Raw genomic sequence first — 6000 nt, forward strand, 5'->3', positions numbered from 1 at the left:
AGATCTCGTGTTCTTAACTTATTGGCTAGATTGGAAAAAATTTGCAATGCTTACGCACAAATAGTTTTTCGTAATTTTATTTTTATCTTAGACCTACTTATTTTATTAAAATAAATATGTAGCTGCTTTTAATGTTACTTTTTAATGTTTTTAAGTGATACTTATTCATGGAACTTAATATTTTAATAAAGAATTAAGAGTAAGTATAACTATAAATTCGGAGAGTTTAATAAAAAATTAGGTGTAAAATAACTACGTTACAAAAAAATACTTAAGCAACTATATTTTATAGCAAAACATTATGGTTTCTTGGTTGGACGATCTTAAATTTTTTATTACTTAATATCCTTCCTCTTGCATACATTACTAAATATATTTGCCTTTTAGGTATTGTTAAATATCCTATAAAAAAACTTGAGAAAAAACTCTATTAAAATTAAGACAAAAACTTTTTTTTATTAAAGACAAAGAAATAATTAAATCTTTAAAAAATATCCCAACTAAGTAGTTAAGTGTTATTTAAGAAAAGTTTTTTATAATATTTGAAATTAAAAGTTTAATTTTAACTACTATTCTTATAAAAATTAAAAATACATATAAGATGAGAAAGAAATTATTAGTCCCTTTACATTTGTTTTTACCTTTTTGGTTTTTTACAACGAAATAAAGTATCATTTTCTAAAATTTTACAGGTAAGTAATTTGTATTTGAAAACCGGTTTTTGATATTTTTATTTTCTTCCTTTTTTTTATATTCTTCATTTTTTGGTTTTCTGTACTTTAATGGTGTATTTCTCTTATACTGGATGGAAGGTGAAAAGAAGAAATTAACTCAAAATTTAAGATTTTGTAAAATAAAAAAAAAATCTTAATAATAATTAAGCGTTGTTTGCCATTTTTAGATAATGGTTTTGTTTTTTAATTCATTTTAATTAGAATATAATTTATATTTCCGGTTTTAACTTTTCAATAAAATTTTTTAAAATAAAAAATAATTTATGTGGTTACTTACCTTTATTACTTGTTGTTTTTTTATTTGTAATTTTAAATTAAAATTTCTTACTGAAGTTTTAATTAAATCTGGTTTAACTGCTGAAAATAATTTTTAGATCCAATTTTGTTTATATTTCATTCCCGAATTATGCAAATAAATTTTTATTATTAATTACAATTTTCATTAAATATCGATTATATTATAATAATTTTTATAATTATCAAGTATTTTGTTTAATCACATTTTTTTTTAATTTGCAAAAATTTATCGATATTAATTAAATGTTTCCGGTATTATTAAAGGTAAATCCATTTTTCCAAATTCTTCTTATTTTTTTCTTTACAGTAAAATAACAGATGAATATTACATTTATGTGTGTGTGTAATCAAATTTTGCCACAATATTTTTTAATTGAAATTCTTTTTATGGCATTTCATATGCCATCCGATACAAATTAATATTTAAATCAATTTTCGCACACAAGATTATAATTATTATTATTTTTTCTTTTTTTTTATTTCTAATAAAAATATTTTTTTTTTCTAAAATTTTTTAATATTTTTCTTTTTTCACTTCATACAACTTTTGCTTTTAAATTTTAGTATAATTTATTAAAGAACTTTTACAATTAAAGCCGGATATACATTTTTTTTAATAATTTTCACACAAATATTTAATAAGTAATAATATTTATGTATTTCATTACAAAATACTCATTTTATTAATTTTTATAATATGATTTGATAGATTTTTCACAGAGAAATCAATTCCAAAATTTTTAATTTTTAAATAAAAATTCTTTCCGTAACCGACAAATAAACGTACTCATCTAACTCGCACGAAAGGTATATTGGAACTGAATTGAGAGCAAATGGAAACAAAATACAAAAGAGACCGCTTAAAAACTGTTATTTTGCTATATTTTCATAATGCCATTCTGTTACATATATACATATGCAGCAGTAAGTACGATTTTCTTTGCAATATAAATTTGATATTGAAAAACTCTCTCGCGTGTATTTAATGTATGTTCGTCGTGTGCACTTACATAAATACGTAAAAATTAAAAATGGTTTTCTTTCACTATTTTTTTGCGAAACAACTCATATCGTCGTGGTGTCAAATTTTCGAATGACTGAAATGAAAATAAAACAAAAAATTAATACGAGAATCGAATTTCAGAGAGCAAATGAAAAATATATTAAGTTTACAGTATTTTCGAATATATACGAGTATCACTGTTATGTTATTCTCAATTTTATTTTATTATTTCTTATTAGAAAAATAATATGTACTTCATTGGATTACACAAGTTGTCGTTGATGATTTCCTCGGTGATAGTTTAATAAAAATCTCGTTTTTGTTGATTTTCACTGTAATTTTTAGCAATTTTCTTTTTGATGTACACTATTATCAGAAAAGAGGAAAAGGGAGAAGGAATATTTTTTTTGGAATGGTGTACTGGAAATTTAATGGAAATTTGTTTAAAAATTCTATTTTCGGAAAAGTTGAGCAAAATTTAGTTTTATTTTTTACTCAAATGAAACTGAAAGTTTCTTATGATTTATGAATGATTATGGTTGCTTGGAAGAAATCAATTTGAGTTTGTGAATTTTATTTCACGAATTATTGAAAACTAATTTCCAGAGAAGCAACATGGTGCTTACTCGCAATAATAAATAAATTTATAAATAAAAACGCGTGCTAACAAAACTTGTACACTCTTTAAGATAGGAAGCTAAAATTTTGTATACAATTGATCTTTAGTAGCAACTTTGCCTATCGACCTCCTCTTACTTTTTTAAGGTGTAGCCCTCAAAAAGTGCTAAAAATATCATTTTTTGACTATTATTTTAATGTATTGAAGCTATATAAACATTATTTTTTTTGAAGTAATACACGTTCTGTATTACGATCTTATGTATTTCAATTTTTTAAAATTATTTTTAATGAAACATTCCTCAGGCATAATGGAAGAAAATTATTCATCCTGAGGCACGGGAGACACTACCCGTGTGGAAGTATAATTTAAGTTTTCATAAGAATCCCCGCAGTAAATTATAGAACTTATTAGAAATTAATTATCTTGTGATCGTTTAATTTCAATCATAACTTAATAAGAGAGACACAATAGATTTGATTTTGAATTTCATTTAACTTTGAATTAAGTTTACGCAATTTACGCTTTTTTAAAAATATTAAAGAATATTACTGGGAAAAATTTTGAATTCGGTTGTTTTTCACACATTTATATCAAATTTACTAATAAAGTCTAAGCTGACAAAACTTGAATACTGCTGCATTCGTTAAATTTTATACACATGTAAATCACTATTAGATCACTTGTTAGAAAAACATCAAAGAAACAATAATTGAATTTTTAACATTTTAATAATTTGACGTTATAGTGGAAGAAACATTAGACACAATTTAGCTTGTAAAATTAATTGTACCCGATCTAGATCTATTCAGACGTGGCAAGTGGTAATTTTTTATATCACTCAAAATTTAAAGATATAAAAGTTCCAGAAAAGTTTTCATATTGAAAAATAAATTTAAAATTTTTTTGGAGATCTATAGCAGATAAAGATCTATAGTACACAATGAACACCTTGATATATGAAATCGTCATAAATTTTTATGATTTTCGCCATGACGAATGAAATGTGATCTGCACATATGCCATTGCCGCAAGAAAACAATTTTAAAATATTAGAGATGTAAGTTCAAATTATCACCATTTTTAATAAGTCTTTTTGCAATCTCTCGAATAACACGAGAACCGAAATTAAGCATTTATTAAAGTTTCTGTCGTTTTCAGTGCTTTACAATTTTTCGCTTTGCAATGAAAGTTTTAAAAAATTTTAGGAGTCAAACAAATCACAAAATCTTCTATTGTCTTTTGTTTTTTGTTTTCTCTTTTTTTGAAAGAAATTTTTGCTATTTATGTACCATGTAAGAAGAAAATTAAATTAATATTTTACATAATATACCTGATAACATAAATGCATACATTATATTATATAGTTATGTCCTTACAGTATATAATGATTTGTGTACATAAATAAAAAATTTAATGTGATCAGCGTATAACCGATAGCAAATAATGTGTGTTATCTATTTTAACGAAAGTGTTACAGAAGATTATGAAAATTCTTTTTAAACACTTTTTTCCAATTTAAGGTCGCTAATAAGCATTTAGTTAAAATTTTGGGAAAAATGTAAATTTAGCTCACACCAGAGTTTCAATTTTTGTTGCAATCAGAGTTTTTATGCCAAATTCAAATCTCAAATTCAAATCTTAGAAGTTAAATCTTAAATTAGTTCCGATATTTCCGATTTCTCAACTTTCCGAAAAATTTATGTGTTGGTTATTTTAACACACTACATTCAAATATCAAGTTTCAAGGAAGTTGGTTGATGATTAATCTTTCATATGTAGGAAAATATAAAATTGACCCGGTAAAACAGACAGACCGACAGAAAGTCGGAAAGGCAGACACACAGCCAGACAGACAAATAAACAGAAATACAGACAGACAGACCGACATCCCTTTAAAAATGGTTTATTTAAACTTTCCTACCATTGGGAGTGCGTTCACACCGAAAACTTGATATCTGAAATTTGGTGCCATCACATTACCTCCCTTATTGTATGCAACGGGGTCGGTTAAAACAGCATACAGCTATTTAAAATTTAAAGTATATATTTAAAGTTTTACAATCACACTATATACCAGACGTCCCCAAACTTTTCACCCGTAGACTCCTTGTCGTGTTTTTGAATTTTTGATAGACCTCCTGCTTTCTATGATAGACTTAAATTTCTAACTGTAGTAAGCTACACCCATAATATGAGAAAATTAAATAAAAAACGGATTTAATTAAATTCATTTTTTATATTAAATTCATTAAATATGATTAGTTTAGTTATTAAATTTAAATAATTTAATTAAATTTTAATCATTTAATTATTAAATTTAAATAAAAAGTAAAGTTATTTTCACATGAGCAAAACTAAACAAAAAATAAATTCAATCGTATACATATCACTGGCTTTTCGTGGGATCTCATTTGTATTTGATAGACCCCCAATTTTCTTTCACGTTCGTAGACCCCTAGCAGGTCTATATGGACTCCTGGGGGTCTATATAGACTACTTTGGGAATCACTGTTGTATACAATTTCTTTTTTCTCTCCTCATTTTATTATCATTATTATTACAGGTATGTTACGTATAAGTCGAAAAATTTAAGAAAAATCGACTATCCCAATTATTTTTGACAAGAAAATTTCCTGTTTTTCTTAATTTTTCACTTTCATCCTTGTAAGAAAAACAGGAATTTTAGAAACTCGTCTCCAGGGCAAATAATGTACCAATTTCATATATTGCGTATCATTAAAAATATGTGTTACGTAAATGCTCGCTATATAAGCATACAAAATAATACAGCGAATGTATAAAATAAAAAGCACATGCTTTATTTTTTATATACAAATAAAAATATTTATATATACGTTCATTTCATAACTACATATATGTACATACAAGCAAAAAAATTTTTGGTTCCCATGTGTATATGAAAAAATATTAATATGGCTGACGATATCAAAAGGATGAGTAAATCGTTTGCACTTCTCTAAAATATTTCAAGGATTCTAGTTTTAGTAAAATCAAATTTTTTTCAAAAGGTTTTAAAAAAAAATCAAATTCTTTTCATGTATTATGTACCAACTTACATAACATCTATGTACATACATGTGCATTCGTATGAACTACAGAAAAGAGTACCAGTTTGCATAAGAAAAGTTCAGCTAAAGCGAAAAAAAAAACAAAAGTGTTACTTTAAAAATTTCAGGAATAGAAAAATATCATACTTGCGCTTTCTGAGAAGTAAAACTTTCTTTTAATTACATATTCGTATTGCATTGCTGCACAACTCCATGATCAAATCTTTGTATTTAAAGTTAGAAAATGTATAGAAAGTTTCTAATATAAAATTTAAA

General features: G+C 24.9%; 1 protein-coding gene across 3 annotated transcripts in view; it reads right to left on the reverse strand.

The window, feature by feature from the left end:
- Positions 1-2047, reverse strand: part of LOC129606173 (protein slit-like) — a 178638-nt gene extending 176591 nt beyond the window's left edge. For all 3 annotated transcript variants that reach the window (XM_055516311.1, XM_055516308.1, XM_055516310.1), the window contains exon 1: positions 1012-2047. The gene's annotated coding sequence lies outside the window, so the exon portion shown is untranslated. The remainder of the gene's footprint in view (positions 1-1011) is intronic.
- Positions 2048-6000: the final 3953 nt, after the last annotated feature.

Source organism: Condylostylus longicornis, unplaced genomic scaffold (genome assembly GCF_029603195.1).
Source record: "Condylostylus longicornis isolate FDR11 unplaced genomic scaffold, ASM2960319v2 ptg000018l, whole genome shotgun sequence".
NCBI lineage: Eukaryota > Metazoa > Arthropoda > Insecta > Diptera > Dolichopodidae > Condylostylus > Condylostylus longicornis.